Source organism: Drosophila serrata, unplaced genomic scaffold (genome assembly GCF_035046125.1).
Source record: "Drosophila serrata isolate PLE 108 unplaced genomic scaffold, ASM3504612v1 contig_360, whole genome shotgun sequence".
Lineage (NCBI taxonomy): Eukaryota > Metazoa > Arthropoda > Insecta > Diptera > Drosophilidae > Drosophila > Drosophila serrata.
Window position 1 is genome coordinate 1,052,576 of NW_028257258.1, and position 18,225 is coordinate 1,070,800.

The window sequence follows — 18,225 nt, forward strand, 5'->3', positions numbered from 1 at the left end:
TTTAAAGCGCTAACAAATCTGCATACTGCGATTGTTGGTGCTGTTAAAAGATTCTGTCTAAAATTATAAAAACCTGCAAAACGGTATAAAAACAAGCAATTTTTTTTAAATAATCAGTGTTTTTAAAACATGATATTTAAGTAAAAAATGCCTTAATTTTAATTCTGAAAGCTGCTCTGTGATAGTTTTTAAAGCGCTAACAAATCTGCATACTCAGTTTTTAAATTTTAAAAATTCAATTTTTTGCCAAATTTTGACAATTTTAACGATGTAACCCCTTGTCTATTTTTGAAAATTCGGAAAAAATGAAAAAATTTTGTTTCCCACAAGACACGGCTAGATCGATTCAGCTGTTCATTCTGATCAAGAATATATATGACTAATAGGCTCGGAAATGATTCCTTCATTGTGTTATAAACTTCTGATTAATACAAATATCCTAAAAAAAGGTATAAAAACAGGGAATTTATTTAAATAATCAGTGTTTTTCAAACATCATAATTAAGTCAAAAATGCGTCAATTTTAATTCTGAAAGCTTTTCTGTGATAGTTTTTAAAGCGCTAACAAATCTGCATACTGCGATTGTTAGTGCTGTTAAAAGATTCTGTCTAAAATTATAAAAACCTGCAAAACGGTATAAAAACAAGCAATTTTTTTTAAATAATCAGTGTTTTTAAAACATGATATTTAAGTAAAAAATGCGTTAATTTTAATTCTGAAAGCTGTTCTGTGATAGTTTTTAAAGCGCTAACAAATCTGCATACTCAGTTTTTTAATTTAAAAAATTCAATTCTTTGCCAAATTTTGACAATTTTAACGATGTAACCCCTTGTCTATTTTTAAAAATTCGGAAAAAATGAAAAAATTTATTTTCCCACAAGACACGGCTAGATCGATTCAGCCGTTCATTCTGATCAAGAATATATATGATTAATAGGCTCGGAAATGATTAATTCATTGTGTTATAAGCTTCTGATTAATACAAATATCCTAAAAAAGGTATAAAAACAGGGAATTTATTTAAATAATCAGTGTTTTTCAAACATCATAATTAAGTCAAGAATGCGTCAATTTAAATTCTGAAAGCTTTTCTGTGATAGTTTTTAAAGCGCTAACAAATCTGCATACTGCGATTGTTAGTGCTGTTAAAAGATTCTGTCTAAAATTATAAAAACCTGCAAAACGGTATAAAAACAAGCAATTTTTTTAAATAATCAGTGTTTTTAAAACATGATATTTAAGTAAAAAATGCGTTAATTTTAATTCTGAAAGCTGTTCTGTGATAGTTTTTAAAGCGCTAACAAATCTGCATACTCAGTTTTTTAATTTAAAAAATTCAATTCTTTGCCAAATTTTGACAATTTTAACGATGTAACCCCTTGTCTATTTTTAAAAATTCGGAAAAAATGAAAAAATTTATTTTCCCACAAGACACGGCTAGATCGATTCAGCCGTTCATTCTGATCAAGAATATATATGATTAATAGGCTCGGAAATGATTAATTCATTGTGTTATAAGCTTCTGATTAATACAAATATCCTAAAAAAGGTATAAAAACAGGGAATTTATTTAAATAATCAGTGTTTTTCAAACATCATAATTAAGTCAAGAATGCGTCAATTTAAATTCTGAAAGGTGTTCTGAAATAGTTTTTAAAGCGCTAACAAATTTGCATACTGCGATTGTTGGTGCGGTTAAAAGATTCTGTCTAAAATTATAAAAACCTACAAAACGGTATAAAAAAAAGCAATTTTTTTAAATAATCACTGTTTTTCAAACATCATAATTAAGTCAAAAATGCGTCAATTTAAATTCTGAAAGGTGTTCTGAAATAGTTTTTAAAGCGCTAACAAATCTGCATACTGCGTTTGTTGGTGCGGTTAAAAGATTCTGTCTAAAATTATAAAAACCTGCAAAATGGTATAAAAACAAGCAATTTGTTTAAAAATTCAGTGTTTTTCAAACATCATAATTAAGTAAAAAATGCGTTAATTTTAATTCTGAAAGCTGTTCTGTGATAGTTTTTAAAGCGCTAACAAATCTGCATACTGCGATTGTTGGTGCTGTAAAAAGATTATGTCTAAAATTATAAAAACCTGCAAAACGGTATAAAAACAAGCAATTTTTTTAAATAATCAGTGTTTTTAAAACATGATATTTAAGTAAAAAATGCGTTAATTTTAATTCTGAAAGCTGTTCTGTGATAGTTTTTAAAGCGCTAACAAATCTGCATACTCAGTTTTTTAATTTTAAAAATTCAATTTTTTGCCAAATTTTGACAATTTTAACGATGTAACCCCTTGTCTATTTTTGAAAATTCGGAATAAATGAAAAAATTTAGTTTCCCACAAGACACGGCTAGATCGATTCAGCTGTTCATTCTGATCAAGAATATATATGACTAATAGGCTCGGAAATGATTCCTTCATTGTGTTATAAGCTTCTGATTAATACAAATATCCTAAAAAAAGGTATAAAAACAGGGAATTTATTTAAATAATCAGTGTTTTTTTAAACATCATAATTAAGTCAAAAATGCGTCAATTTTAATTCTGAAAGCTTTTGTGTGATAGTTTTTAAAGCGCTAACAAATCTGCATACTGCGATTGTTAGTGCTGTTAAAAGATTCTGTCTAAAATTATAAAAACCTGCAAAACGGTATAAAAACAAGCAATTTTTTTAAATAATCAGTGTTGTTAAAACATGATATTTAAGTAAAAAATGCGTTAATTTTAATTCTGAAAGCTGTTCTGTGATAGTTTTTAAAGCGCTAACAAATCTGCATACTCAGTTTTTTAATTTTAAAAATTCAATTTTTTGCCAAATTTTGACAATTTTAACGATGTAACCCCTTGTCTATTTTTGAAAATTCGGAATAAATGAAAAAATTTATTTTCCCACAAGACACGGCTAGATCGATTCAGCTGTTCATTCTGATCAAGAATATATATGATTAATAGGCTCGGAAATGATTAATTCATTGTGTTATAAGCTTCTGATTAATACAAATATCCTAAAAAAGGTTTAAAAACAGGGAATTTATTTAAATAATCACTGTTTTTCAAACATCATAATTAAGTCAAAAATGCGTCAATTTTAATTCTGAAAGCTTTTCTGTGATAGTTTTTAAAGCGCTAACAAATTTGCATACTGCGATTGTTGGTGCTGTTAAAAGATTCTGTCTAAAATTATAAAAACCTACAAAACGGTATAAAAAAAAAGCAATTTTTTTAAATAATCACTGTTTTTCAAACATCATAATTAAGTCAAAAATGCGTCAATTTAAATACTGAAAGGTGTTCTGAAATAGTTTTTAAAGCGCTAACAAATCTGCATACTGCGATTGTTGGTGCTGTTAAAAGATTCTGTCTAAAATTATAAAAACCTGCAAAACGGTATAAAAACAAGCAATTTTTTTAAATAATCAGTGTTGTTAAAACATGATATTTAAGTAAAAAATGCGTTAATTTTAATTCTCAAAGCTGTTCTGTGATAGTTTTTAAAGCGCTAACAAATCTGCATACTCAGTTTTTTAATTTAAAAAATTCAATTCTTTGCCAAATTTTGACAATTTTAACGATGTAACCCCTTGTCTATTTTTGAAAATTCGGAAAAAATGAAAAAATTTATTTTCCCACAAGACACGGCTAGATCGATTTAGCTGTTCATTCTTATCAAGAATATATATGATAAATAGGCTCGGAAATGATTAATTCATTGTGTAATAAGCTTCTGATTAATACAAATATCCTAAAAAAAGGTATAAAAACAGGGAATTTATTTCAATAATCAGTGTTTTTCAAACATCATAATTAAGTCAAAAATGCGTTAATTTTAATTCTGAAAGCTGTTCTGTGATAGTTTTTAAAGCGCTAACAAATCTGCATACTGCGTTTGTTGGTGCGGTTAAAAGATTCTGTCTAAAATTATAAAAACCTGCTAAATGGTATAAAAATAAGCAATTTGTTTAAATAATCACTGTTTTTCAAACATCATAATTAAGTCAAAAATGCGTCAATTTTAATTCTGAAAGCTTTTCTGTGATAGTTTTTAAAGCGCTAACAAATCTGCATACTGCGATTGTTAGTGCTGTTAAAAGATTCTGTCTAAAATTATAAAAACCTGCAAAACGGTATAAAAACAAGCAATTTTTTTAAATAATCAGTGTTGTTAAAACATGATATTTAAGTAAAAAATGCGTTAATTTTAATTCTGAAAGCTGTTCTGTGATAGTTTTTAAAGCGCTAACAAATCTGCATACTCAGTTTTTTAATTTAAAAAATTCAATTCTTTGCCAAATTTTGACAATTTTAACGATGTAACCCCTTGTCTATTTTTGAAAATTCAGAAAAAATGAAAAAATTTATTTTCACACAAGACACGGCTAGATCGATTCAGCCGTTCATTCTGATCAAGAATATATATGATTAATAGGCTCGGAAATGATTAATTCATTGTGTTATAAGCTTCTGATTAATACAAATATCCTAAAAAAGGTTTAAAAACAGGGAATTTATTTAAATAATCAGTGTTTTTCAAACATCATAATTAAGTCAAGAATGCGTCAATTTAAATTCTGAAAGGTGTTCTGTGATAGTTTTTAAAGCGCTAACAAATCTGCATACTGCGATTGTTAGTGCTGTTAAAAGATTCTGTCTAAAATTATAAAAACCTGCAAAACGGTATAAAAACAAGCAATTTTTTTAAATAATCAGTGTTGTTAAAACATGATATTTAAGTAAAAAATGCGTTAATTTTAATTCTGAAAGCTGTTCTGTGATAGTTTTTAAAGCGCTAACAAATCTGCATACTCAGTTTTTTAATTTAAAAAATTCAATTCTTTGCCAAATTTTGACAATTTTAACGATGTAACCCCTTGTCTATTTTTGAAAATTCAGAAAAAATGAAAAAATTTATTTTCACACAAGACACGGCTAGATCGATTCAGCCGTTCATTCTGATCAAGAATATATATGATTAATAGGCTCGGAAATGATTAATTCATTGTGTTATAAGCTTCTGATTAATACAAATATCCTAAAAAAGGTTTAAAAACAGGGAATTTATTTAAATAATCAGTGTTTTTCAAACATCATAATTAAGTCAAGAATGCGTCAATTTAAATTCTGAAAGGTGTTCTGTGATAGTTTTTAAAGCGCTAACAAATCTGCATACTGCGATTGTTAGTGCTGTTAAAAGATTCTGTCTAAAATTATAAAAACCTGCAAAACGGTATAAAAACAAGCAATTTTTTTTAAATAATCAGTGTTGTTAAAACATGATATTTAAGTAAAAAAAATGCGTTAATTTTAATTCTGAAAGCTGTTCTGTGATAGTTTTTAAAGCGCTAACAAATCTGCATACTCAGTTTTTTAATTTAAAAAATTCAATTCTTTGCCAAATTTTGACAATTTTAACGATGTAACCCCTTGTCTATTTTTGAAAATTCGGAAAAAATGAAAAAAATTTATTTTCCCACAAGACACGGCTAGATCGATTCAGCTGTTCATTCTGATCAAGAATATATATGATTAATAGGCTCGGAAATGATTAATTCATTGTGTTATAAGCTTCTGATTAATACAAATATCCTAAAAAAAGGTATAAAAACAGGGAATTTATTTAAATAATCACTGTTTTTCAAACATCATAATTAAGTCAAAAATGCGTCAATTTTAATTCTGAAAGCTTTTCTGTGATAGTTTTTAAAGCGTTAACAAATCTGCATACTGCGATTGTTAGTGCTGTTAAAAGATTCTGTCTAAAATTATAAAAACCTGCAAAACGGTATAAAAACAAGCAATTTTTTTAAATAATCAGTGTTTTTAAAACATGATATTTAAGTAAAAAATGCGTTAATTTTAATTCTCAAAGCTGTTCTGTGATAGTTTTTAAAGCGCTAACAAATCTGCATACTCAGTTTTTTAATTTAAAAAATTCAATTCTTTGCCAAATTTTGACAATTTTAACGATGTAACCCCTTGTCTATTTTTGAAAATTCGGAAAAAATGAAAAAAATTTATTTTCCCACAAGACACGGCTAGATCGATTCAGCTGTTCATTCTGATCAAGAATATATATGATTAATAGGCTCGGAAATGATTAATTCATTGTGTTATAAGCTTCTGATTAATACAAATATCCTAAAAAAGGTTTAAAAACAGGGAATTTATTTAAATAATCACTGTTTTTCAAACATCATAATTAAGTCAAAAATGCGTCAATTTTAATTCTGAAAGCTTTTGTGTGATAGTTTTTAAAGCGCTAACAAATCTGCATACTGCGATTGTTAGTGCTGTTAAAAGATTCTGTCTAAAATTATAAAAACCTGCAAAACGGTATAAAAACAAGCAATTTTTTTAAATAATCAGTGTTTTTTAAACATGATATTTAAGTAAAAAAAATGCGTTAATTTTAATTCTGAAAGCTGTTTTGTGATAGTTTTTAAAGCGCTAACAAATCTGCATACTGCGATTGTTGGTGCTGTTAAAAGATTCTGTCTAAAATTATAAAAACCTGCAAAACGGTATAAAAACAAGCAATTTTTTTAAATAATCAGTGTTGTTAAAACATGATATTTAAGTAAAAAATGCGTTAATTTTAATTCTCAAAGCTGTTCTGTGATAGTTTTTAAAGCGCTAACAAATCTGCATACTCAGTTTTTTAATTTAAAAAATTCAATTCTTTGCCAAATTTTGACAATTTTAACGATGTAACCCCTTGTCTATTTTTGAAAATTCGGAAAAAATGAAAAAATTTATTTTCCCACAAGACACGGCTAGATCGATTTAGCTGTTCATTCTTATCAAGAATATATATGATAAATAGGCTCGGAAATGATTAATTCATTGTGTAATAAGCTTCTGATTAATACAAATATCCTAAAAAAAGGTATAAAAACAGGGAATTTATTTCAATAATCAGTGTTTTTCAAACATCATAATTAAGTCAAAAATGCGTTAATTTTAATTCTGAAAGCTGTTCTGTGATAGTTTTTAAAGCGCTAACAAATCTGCATACTGCGTTTGTTGGTGCGGTTAAAAGATTCTGTCTAAAATTATAAAAACCTGCTAAATGGTATAAAAATAAGCAATTTGTTTAAATAATCACTGTTTTTCAAACATCATAATTAAGTCAAAAATGCGTCAATTTTAATTCTGAAAGCTTTTCTGTGATAGTTTTTAAAGCGCTAACAAATCTGCATACTGCGATTGTTAGTGCTGTTAAAAGATTCTGTCTAAAATTATAAAAACCTGCAAAACGGTATAAAAACAAGCAATTTTTTTAAATAATCAGTGTTGTTAAAACATGATATTTAAGTAAAAAATGCGTTAATTTTAATTCTGAAAGCTGTTCTGTGATAGTTTTTAAAGCGCTAACAAATCTGCATACTCAGTTTTTTAATTTAAAAAATTCAATTCTTTGCCAAATTTTGACAATTTTAACGATGTAACCCCTTGTCTATTTTTGAAAATTCGGAAAAAAATGAAAAAATTTATTTTCCCACAAGACACGGCTAGATCGATTCAGCCGTTCATTCTGATCAAGAATATATATGATTAATAGGCTCGGAAATGATTAATTCATTGTGTTATAAGCTTCTGATTAATACAAATATCCTAAAAAAGGTTTAAAAACAGGGAATTTATTTAAATAATCAGTGTTTTTCAAACATCATAATTAAGTCAAGAATGCGTCAATTTAAATTCTGAAAGGTGTTCTGTGATAGTTTTTAAAGCGCTAACAAATCTGCATACTGCGATTGTTAGTGCTGTTAAAAGATTCTGTCTAAAATTATAAAAACCTGCAAAACGGTATAAAAACAAGCAATTTTTTTTAAATAATCAGTGTTGTTAAAACATGATATTTAAGTAAAAAATGCGTTAATTTTAATTCTGAAAGCTGTTCTGTGATAGTTTTTAAAGCGCTAACAAATCTGCATACTCAGTTTTTTAATTTAAAAAATTCAATTCTTTGCCAAATTTTGACAATTTTAACGATGTAACCCCTTGTCTATTTTTGAAAATTCGGAAAAAAATGAAAAAATTTATTTTCCCACAAGACACGGCTAGATCGATTCAGCCGTTCATTCTGATCAAGAATATATATGATTAATAGGCTCGGAAATGATTAATTCATTGTGTTATAAGCTTCTGATTAATACAAATATCCTAAAAAAGGTTTAAAAACAGGGAATTTATTTAAATAATCAGTGTTTTTCAAACATCATAATTAAGTCAAGAATGCGTCAATTTAAATTCTGAAAGGTGTTCTGTGATAGTTTTTAAAGCGCTAACAAATCTGCATACTGCGATTGTTAGTGCTGTTAAAAGATTCTGTCTAAAATTATAAAAACCTGCAAAACGGTATAAAAACAAGCAATTTTTTTAAATAATCAGTGTTGTTAAAACATGATATTTAAGTAAAAAATGCGTTAATTTTAATTCTGAAAGCTGTTCTGTGATAGTTTTTAAAGCGCTAACAAATCTGCATACTCAGTTTTTTAATTTAAAAAATTCAATTCTTTGCCAAATTTTGACAATTTTAACGATGTAACCCCTTGTCTATTTTTGAAAATTCGGAAAAAATGAAAAAAATTTATTTTCCCACAAGACACGGCTAGATCGATTCAGCTGTTCATTCTGATCAAGAATATATATGATTAATAGGCTCGGAAATGATTAATTCATTGTGTTATAAGCTTCTGATTAATACAAATATCCTAAAAAAGGTATAAAAACAGGGAATTTATTTAAATAATCAGTGTTTTTCAAACATCATAATTAAGTCAAAAATGCGTCAATTTTAATTCTGAAAGCTTTTCTGTGATAGTTTTTAAAGCGCTAACAAATCTGCATACTGCGATTGTTGGTGCTGTTAAAAGATTCTGTCTAAAATTATAAAAACCTGCAAAACGGTATAAAAACAAGCAATTTTTTTTAAATAATCAGTGTTTTTAAAACATGATATTTAAGTAAAAAATGCGTTAATTTTAATTCTGAAAGCTGTTCTGTGATAGTTTTTAAAGCGCTAACAAATCTGCATACTCAGTTTTTTAATTTAAAAAATTCAATTCTTTGCCAAATTTTGACAATTTTAACGATGTAACCCCTTGTCTATTTTTGAAAATTCGGAAAAAATGAAAAAAATTTATTTTCCCACAAGACACGGCTAGATCGATTCAGCTGTTCATTCTGATCAAGAATATATATGATTAATAGGCTCGGAAATGATTAATTCATTGTGTTATAAGCTTCTGATTAATACAAATATCCTAAAAAAGGTTTAAAAACAGGGAATTTATTTAAATAATCAGTGTTTTTCAAACATCATAATTAAGTCAAAAATGCGTCAATTTTAATTCTGAAAGCTTTTGTGTGATAGTTTTTAAAGCGCTAACAAATCTGCATACTGCGATTGTTAGTGCTGTTAAAAGATTCTGTCTAAAATTATAAAAACCTGCAAAACGGTATAAAAACAAGCAATTTTTTTAAATAATCAGTGTTTTTTAAACATGATATTTAAGTAAAAAAAATGCGTTAATTTTAATTCTGAAAGCTGTTTTGTGATAGTTTTTAAAGCGCTAACAAATCTGCATACTCAGTTTTTTAATTTAAAAAATTCAATTCTTTGCCAAATTTTGACAATTTTAACGATGTAACCCCTTGTCTATTTTTGAAAATTCGGAAAAAATGAAAAAATTTATTTTCCCACAAGACACGGCTAGATCGATTCAGCTGTTCATTCTGATCAAGAATATATATGATTAATAGGCTCCGAAATGATTAATTCATTGTGTTATAAGCTTCTGATTAATACAAATATCCTAAAAAAGGTTTAAAAACAGGGAATTTATTTAAATAATCAGTGTTTTTCAAACATCATAATTAAGTCAAGAATGCGTCAATTTAAATTCTGAAAGGTGTTCTGTGATAGTTTTTAAAGCGCTAACAAATCTGCATACTGCGATTGTTAGTGCTGTTAAAAGATTCTGTCTAAAATTATAAAAACCTGCAAAACGGTATTAAAACAAGCAATTTGTTAAAATAATCAGTGTTTTTAAAACATCATAATTAAGTCAAAAATGCGTCAATTTTAATTCTGAAAGGTGTTCTGTGATAGTTTTTAAAGCGCTAACAAATCTGCATACTGCGATTGTTAGTTCTGTTAAAAGATTCTGTCTAAAATTATAAAAACCTGCAAAACGGTATAAAAACAAGCAATTTTTTTAAATAATCATTGTTGTTAAAACATGATATTTAAGTAAAAAATGCGTTAATTTTAATTCTGAAAGCTGTTCTGTGATAGTTTTTAAAGCGCTAACAAATCTGCATACTCAGTTTTTTAATTTAAAAAATTCAATTCTTTGCCAAATTTTGACAATTTTAACGATGTAACCCCTTGTCTATTTTTTGAAAATTCAGAAAAAATGAAAAAATTTATTTTTACACAAGACACGGCTAGATCGATTCAGCCGTTCATTCTGATCAAGAATATATATGATTAATAGGCTCGGAAATGATTCCTTCATTGTGTTATAAGCTTCTGATTAATACAAATATCCTAAAAAAGGTATAAAAACAGGGAATTTATTTAAATAATCAGTGTTTTTCAAACATCATAATTAAGTCAAAAATGCGTCTAATTTAATTCTGAAAGCTTTTCTGTGATAGTTTTTAAAGCGCTAACAAATCTGCATACTGCGATTGTTAGTGCTGTTAAAAGATTCTGTCTAAAATTATAAAAACCTGCAAAACGGTATAAAAACAAGCAATTTTTTTTAAATAATCAGTGTTTTTAAAACATGATATTTAAGTAAAAAATGCGTTAATTTTAATTCTCAAAGCTGTTCTGTGATAGTTTTTAAAGCGCTAACAAATCTGCATACTCAGTTTTTTAATTTAAAAAATTCAATTCTTTGCCAAATTTTGACAATTTTAACGATGTAACCCCATGTCTATTTTTGAAAATTCGGAAAAAATGAAAAAAATTTATTTTCCCACAAGACACGGCTAGATCGATTCAGCTGTTCATTCTGATCAAGAATATATATGATTAATAGGCTCGGAAATGATTAATTCATTGTGTTATAAGCTTCTGATTAATACAAATATCCTAAAAAAGGTATAAAAACAGGGAATTTATTTAAATAATCACTGTTTTTCAAACATCATAATTAAGTCAAAAATGCGTCAATTTTAATTCTGAAAGCTTTTCTGTGATAGTTTTTAAAGCGCTAACAAATCTGCATACTGCGATTGTTGGTGCTGTTAAAAGATTCTGTCTAAAATTATAAAAACCTGCAAAACGGTATAAAAACAAGCAATTTTTTTTAAATAATCAGTGTTTTTAAAACATGATATTTAAGTAAAAAAAATGCGTTAATTTTAATTCTGAAAGCTGTTCTGTGATAGTTTTTAAAGCGCTAACAAATCTGCATACTCAGTTTTTTAATTTTAAAAATTCAATTTTTTGCCAAATTTTGACAATTTTAACGATGTAACCCCTTGTCTATTTTTGAAAATTCGGAAAAAATGAAAAAATTTATTTTCCCACAAGACACGGCTAGATCGATTCAGCTGTTCATTCTGATCAAGAATATATATGATTAATAGGCTCGGAAATGATTCATTCATTGTGTTATAAGCTTCTGATTAGTACAAATATCCTAAAAAAGGTATAAAAACAGGGAATTTATTTAAATAATCAGTGTTTTTCAAACATCATAATTAAGTCAAAAATGCGTCAATTTTAATTGTGAAAGCTGTTCTGTGATAGTTTTTAAAGCGCTAACAAATCAGCATACTGCGATTGTTGGTGCTGTTTAAAGATTCTGTCTAAAATTATAAAAACCTGCAAAACGGTATAAAAACAAGCAATTTTTTTTAAATAATCAGTGTTTTTAAAACATGATATTTAAGTAAAAAAATGCGTAAATTTTAATTGTGAAAGCTGTTCTGTGATAGTTTTTAAAGCGCTAACAAATCAGCATACTGCGATTTTTGGTGCTGTTTAAAGATTCTGTCTAAAATTATAAAAACCTGCAAAACGGTATAAAAACAAGCAATTTTTTTTTAAATAGTCAGTGTTTTTAAAACATGATATTTAAGTAAAAAATGCGTCAATTTTAATTCTGAAAGCTGTTCTGTGATAGTTTTTAAAGCGCTGACAAATCGGCATACTGCGTTTGTTGGTGATGTTAAAAGAAAAGAAAAAGAAACTTTGAATTTGAACCGTAAGAAATAACAAATACAACAACAAAACGGAAATCCAATTTGGCGAATTCCCCATACAAATTTCTTAAATTCTTGGTTTTGTGTACTAGGCAAAGAAAGCTCCACAAGCAGCTATTCAGCTGATTAAAAAGTTCTAAAACAACGGATCTTAAAAGAGAGGAACTTTAATAACCTCTCTGATTGGTGACTTCAAACGTAAACAAAGAGCGGCCATTAGGTTAAATTCAAATGTAAACAAAGGGCGGCCATTAAAAAGTCCTGAAGTAACGGATCTTCAAAGAGGTGAACGAGAATAACCTCTCTGATTGGTCAATTCAAACGTAAACAAAGGGCGGCCATTAGGAAAGTTGAAAAGATCCGTTATAATCAGCACTTGCTGTTGTGCTGCCGCTGGGTTGCTGCCAGCTGTTTCTGTTCGCCTGGTATAATTCTTAATTTGTCTGGTTAAATAACGTCGAGCCGGGGATAGGCAGATTTTTTTTGTAATGAAAACTGACATCGGGAAACTTTCCGTATTAAATTTAATGCTTCGGATTGGTTTATTTGTTGTTATTCCTGATTTTAGTAGTAAATTTAGTGAAATTAAAAAAATTTGCATTCTCTGGGTTTGAGTTAAATTTAATAAACAGAGGTGAGAATATCAGCTCCTAATAATAGCACTACTTTTTGCTCTTGTCCTTGTCCTTAATGGTGTACTTGTCATAGGATTTTGTGGGATCGTACTGCTCCCAGCGGCTGGCCGGGAAGATGTGCTTGTTTCGCTCGTACCAGGATCGGCGGAGCACCTTCTCAGCGTGCGACTCTTCTTTTTCGACAGAGGCATCGCTGATCATGTGCACGTCGTCGTGGTCGTCGAACTGGAAGAACGGACTGGACTTACCGCGGGCCTTAGTCACAATAAATTCGTAGAAGGAGTAATGGTGCGGCAGTATCAGATCCTCCTTGACATACATCAGCTGGTCGGCCACCACGGTCTTCAGTTCGATAAACTCCATGTCAGCAACTCAAGGCACTTTTGCAGGAACTGGTAGATGGAGCTTCCCATCTTCATCAGTACGCTGCGCCGATGACCTGATCCGTCCCAGTATGTCCTCGTTCCAGATGTCCTCGTCCTTAAGCTCCGCCTGTTGCATGACCGACTCCTGGCGCAGTCGCTCGCGCAGCCGGTTCTCCTGCTCCTCGCGCTCGCGATCTGGCAACAAGGAGATGTCCACATCGGGGTTCTTGCAGATCTTTTTCTTATTTAAGGGCACTATAGCGTCCTGCATTTCGGTCCATTTGGCCTTGGGTTTGGCCTCCTGCTTCACCCTTATTTGTAGCTCCTCCTCCTTATCGTCGTTGCCGTGTTCATCCTTCTCGTCCACGTTGAAGGATAGCGCCTGTATTTGCCGCTTTTGCTTGGTCTTCTCCGCCTGTTTGGCCTCTAGGGCACGCTGCTTCTCCCGATCCATGTCGCCCTTCTTCTGCGCCACCTTTTTTTTTCGCTCGCGCACAATGTCTTCTTGCTTGGCATGGTCGAGGAGTTGAGCTGCTGCTCCACGGCATCGTAGTGCGTCGCGAGCTTATTCTCAATCTTGTCCAGCTCCAGCTCCTCCTCGATCTTCATCTTACGAAACTCGATCTCCTGCTCCTAGATCTCGCACTTCTTCATAAGCTGGGCGGTACGCCCCGGCTCGCTGGCGGCCCTCTTGTAGTGGTCCATCTTTTGCTATTTCGCGTTAATTAATTAAATTTCTTATTTTCGTGCCATTTCCAAAGTGAAAAATTGTAAACATTTGTAAAATGTGACCGTTGCTCAATGAGTGCAGAATACCACTTCATTGTGTTATGGTATGGTACCACGCTTATAACACAATGAAGGAATCATTTCCGACCCTATAAGTCATATATATTCTAGATCAGAATCGATATTAATGAACATTAATTAACGATTAATGAACATTTTATTGTTTCATTGTATTATAGGAAAATTGTTTTCGGTATCAGTCGATACCGATACAATGGTAAGTTTTCTGATTATTCCGCCAGAGGGCGATGGCTTGGCGTTCGTAGTAATACACTGCCAGCGTATCAGGCCGAAGCAGACTCCACAAAGCAATTCTCTATTCGACAAAGCAGTGGAGCTGCCACTTAGTTTTTCCCAGCAATGTGGCGCTCTTGCAGAATTTGAATTTGAATTTGTGGGTCTGTAATTTCAATACGTCTTTAATTTTAATATGTAAAAATCCTTATTGGTTCGTTGAACATACATATATCGATATTTATACATTTTCTGGGTATTTTAATTTCAGTCAGAAGTTTGAAAAGCTGTTAAACAATCTTTTCGACCCTATAAGCCATATATATTATTGATCAGGATCAACAGTCGAATCGATCTAGCTATGTCCGGACAAAATTGATTTTTCTTTTTCAAAATTTTCGAAATTTGCAAAAAAAGATAAGGGGTTACATCGTTAAAATTGTCAAAAATAGGCAAAAAATGGATTTTTGAAATTCAAAAACTGAGTGTTCAGCTATAAAAATTAGCAGTAAACAGCCTTTCGAATTAAAATTAACGCATTTTTGGCTTAAATATGATGTTTGAAAAACACTGATTCTAATATTTACAGAAGTAATGATTTCCGACCCTATTAATTATATATATTCTTGATCAGCAACAAAAGATGAATCAATCTAGCCATGTCCGATCGAAAAATAAAATTTTGAAATTTTCTCTATATTTTCATTAAAATGGTCAAAAATTTACCAAAAATTGAATATTTAGAAATGTTAAATTAGGTATGCAGATTTGTTAACCCAATGAAAACTAGGATTGGACCGCTTTCCGCGTTGAATTTATTGTATTTTTGACTGAGTTATGATGATTTGAATGATCAAACTGTATACAAACTTCCGCTGCCCAAAATTAGCTCCCATTTTCCTTGTTGTTTTATTTAAAATCCACTTCGAAATCTTCAATTTCCAATTAATAAAAAAGAATGGATACGATAGAACAAAGTCTTATGGTATGTTTTAACTATAAATATGTCAGTTAGAAAGGAATCCCTTGAGTGCTAAACCCAAGGATCTCTGCTCAAGAGCGGGCCCCCTAAATGCCCCCACAGAACCCACATTTTCGTTGGCACCAAAGCGAAAGCCAGGCGAAGAAAGAAACGTGCTCCCCGAGCAAACGAAAGACTTAAGGCACGAACCTGAAACGCGGCAGAAGAAGTAGAAACAGAATGGTAAAAGCAAAGCGCAAAAAGCAAAAGGCAGCAACTGCGGCAAGCAAAGCCAAGCTGAGAGCTGGAAAAAGAAAGTGCAAGTGGACGCGGATGCTTAAGTATTCCGTCAGCGAAGTCTCCGTGCGGGTCTCAGTTGTTATTAAGCTTGCTTTTGTTTTTGTATTGATACTTTTTTTTTTGGTTCTTCTCGCCTGTCTTGGTTTCACGAGCACCGCTGGAGACCAAGACCAAGACCAAGACCGAGACCCACAGCCACTGCCAAAAATAAAAACCAGTCAAAACCAAAGGCAAAGTCACAGTCAAGAGCGCGCTCTGGCTGCGACGCCAACTGAGCTGAGACTGCGCTGCGACGGCGCCGCTTGACCCACTTTTTGGGGCCCATACAATCAGAATGTTTCATGTTTCGATTTTATTATTTTATTTTCTGTTTCTCTTTTTTTTCGTGTATCTTTTCGATTTACTCGACTATGGTCAGCGCCAGCCATAGCTCAGCTCCGCTGGCTCCGCTTGGCCGCCGTGTGAAGTTACTTTTTCTTTTCCAGCTCGACTCCGCGCTGCTCTCATTGTTCGTCCGTAGTCGTAGGCCTATGAGAGAGATACGTGTGTGTAGATACGAGAACCATTTTTATTTCGGTGCATGACTTTCGAAAAAATGTGTTTTATACGTATACTTTGTTTCACTTTGGGGAAAAATCGACGCTCTGTAACTGGTTGCTTTCGGAATGCCCACAAGAAGTGGCCAAGTGAACAATTAAAGGAACGCAACAGCATCTGTCGGATTTCGGTCTTATCCGAGGCCTGGAACTGATGTTGCTGCGTGGCTGTTGTTGCTGCTGTTGCTGCTGTTGCTGCTGCTGCGTTGCTGCCGGCAGCATGACATAAACTTTCGATTGTCTGCCCGTCACATAACTGTTACTCGTCTTCTGGCCACATTTCCATCTCCACTTTACTTTTCGTTCTTCTCTTTTTTTGTTGGTAGTTTCTTCCGCCGCCACATCACATCAATTTGGTCTTTGGGCCTAAATGGGTAACTGGGTCAGGCCCCGCTTTCGGGAAAAGCTTCTCAAACTCATTTCACTTGAGATTCTCAGATTCTCTGGCTTAGTGACTGGCTGGCTGGTGGTGTTAGTCATGCGTCTCGTTCTTTACGAGACTTTATGAAATCAGAGATCCGATTTTACAACTTTCTTGGCTTATTCTTTTCGTCTTTCGGTGGCTGGGTGCTGCGTTAATGCGTTTGGCATCGTTTTCGTGGTTCTGCCTCGCCCTCTGCTCATCTTCTTCGTCTTGTTAATAATTTTATGTTAATTATTAAAAAGTGAAAATACGATTTTGGCTTTTTGGGGTCTCGGCTTTTGGCTGCATTAATCATTTGGCCGCGATACGTCTCTTTGCTGCCCATCCACTTTTTGGTTTCTTTTTCCCTCTTTCCCTGCGAACGATTCTGCCAAGATTTATATAACGAACCGGCGGAGCAATTAAATCTATTAGCTCTTCTATTGACGAAGACCATCGTTTGGCAATAAAATGCGTTTTCATTTTCAGATGAAACAAAATATTCCGTTTCTCATTAGCATGTAAATACAAATTCGGGCCGATTAGATGATGGTCGAAAGTCGTAGGCCGTAGGCCATGATTGGGCATAACTGCATGACTAAACTGATCTGAGGGATGCGATGGGTTCTGCGGAATACTCGGCAGTGCAGGAAATATGTAACAGAGCAACTTTCACCTTGGGTAAAAGAATCGATCAATCGGCAACGCTGTGAGCTGCATAGAATTTTCGGCCTTTACAATATTTCATTTCTCTGCCTGAGAAAATCCCCCCCAAAAAAAGAAAGAAAAAGCTGACAAACGGAGAATAAATAGAGGCCTACTGAGCGGCAATTCAATCTTAAGTACCCAGGAGGGGAGTGGGGAAATCTTCTACATTAGAAAGTTTCCTACAACTACAACTACAACTTCGGATGGCGAGAGCAAGACAAAGAAACCACTGTGTGCGAGTGCAGAGAGACCCCTAAAAAGCACCCAAAAACCCCCTCTAACCGAGATGCCTTAAACGGAGCCTGCTGAAGGCAGAGCTTGCAACGCTCACTGCGCATGGCTAGACCAGCAGCGGCAACATCATCAAGCCAAGTCCAACTCCAACTTGAACGCCATCTGCAACAATAAGAAATGCAGCGGCAGGGAAAGATTTCCAAATGCAACTTACGGCTGCCTGCCTGCCTGCCTCACTCGCCACATCATTTCTCTCGGCAATTAAAGTATAATTAAGAATCTAATGGAGTTTCACTCTCCTTGTGCGTAATTAGCCGTGCGCGGTTTATGCAAAGAAAAGTAAAAACTGAAAACTAAAAAAAACTGCGACAACAATAGAAAAGCGGGCGAAATGTAAAATTGCCTGGCGCTGCGCCGGCGCACTTACACCGAAACAAAGGCCAAAAATGTGCGACAAGACAAGAAGCAAAGCTACAGCCACTACAACAACAAAAAAAACAGTTTAAATTATATAATTATATAAAAAAAAATCTTGACAAAAATAGACGAAAGTTGTAATTTGCAGTAGCAGTCGAAGAAACGGGAAAGAAAGAGGCGGTGGAAAAAGCTGAAAACCCGCAGCGGGTCTTAGAAGGCAGCGATGAAAGTTAAAGTTATAAAAGTCGTTTTTGGGGGAACGTATTGGAAATGAAACGACGTAAACTGTAAATATAATTAAGCATAGTCTGTGTGTGTGTGTGTGTGAGTGCGCTCCCAAGGCGAAAC

General features: G+C 32.1%; 2 pseudogenes across 2 annotated transcripts in view; both read right to left on the reverse strand.

The window, feature by feature from the left end:
• LOC110191759 (protein FAM50 homolog pseudogene) overlaps positions 1-13,228 on the reverse strand; it is a 76,025-nt pseudogene extending 62,797 nt beyond the window's left edge. Inside the window, exon 1 of the transcript XR_015273042.1 lies at positions 13,119-13,228. The product of XR_015273042.1 is annotated as a protein FAM50 homolog pseudogene (transcript). The remainder of the gene's footprint in view (positions 1-13,118) is intronic.
• Positions 12,841-14,079, reverse strand: LOC110191758 (protein FAM50 homolog pseudogene; annotated as a pseudogene). The gene has a single exon (XR_015273041.1). The product of XR_015273041.1 is annotated as a protein FAM50 homolog pseudogene (transcript).
• Between the last annotated feature and the right edge of the window lie 4,146 nt (positions 14,080-18,225).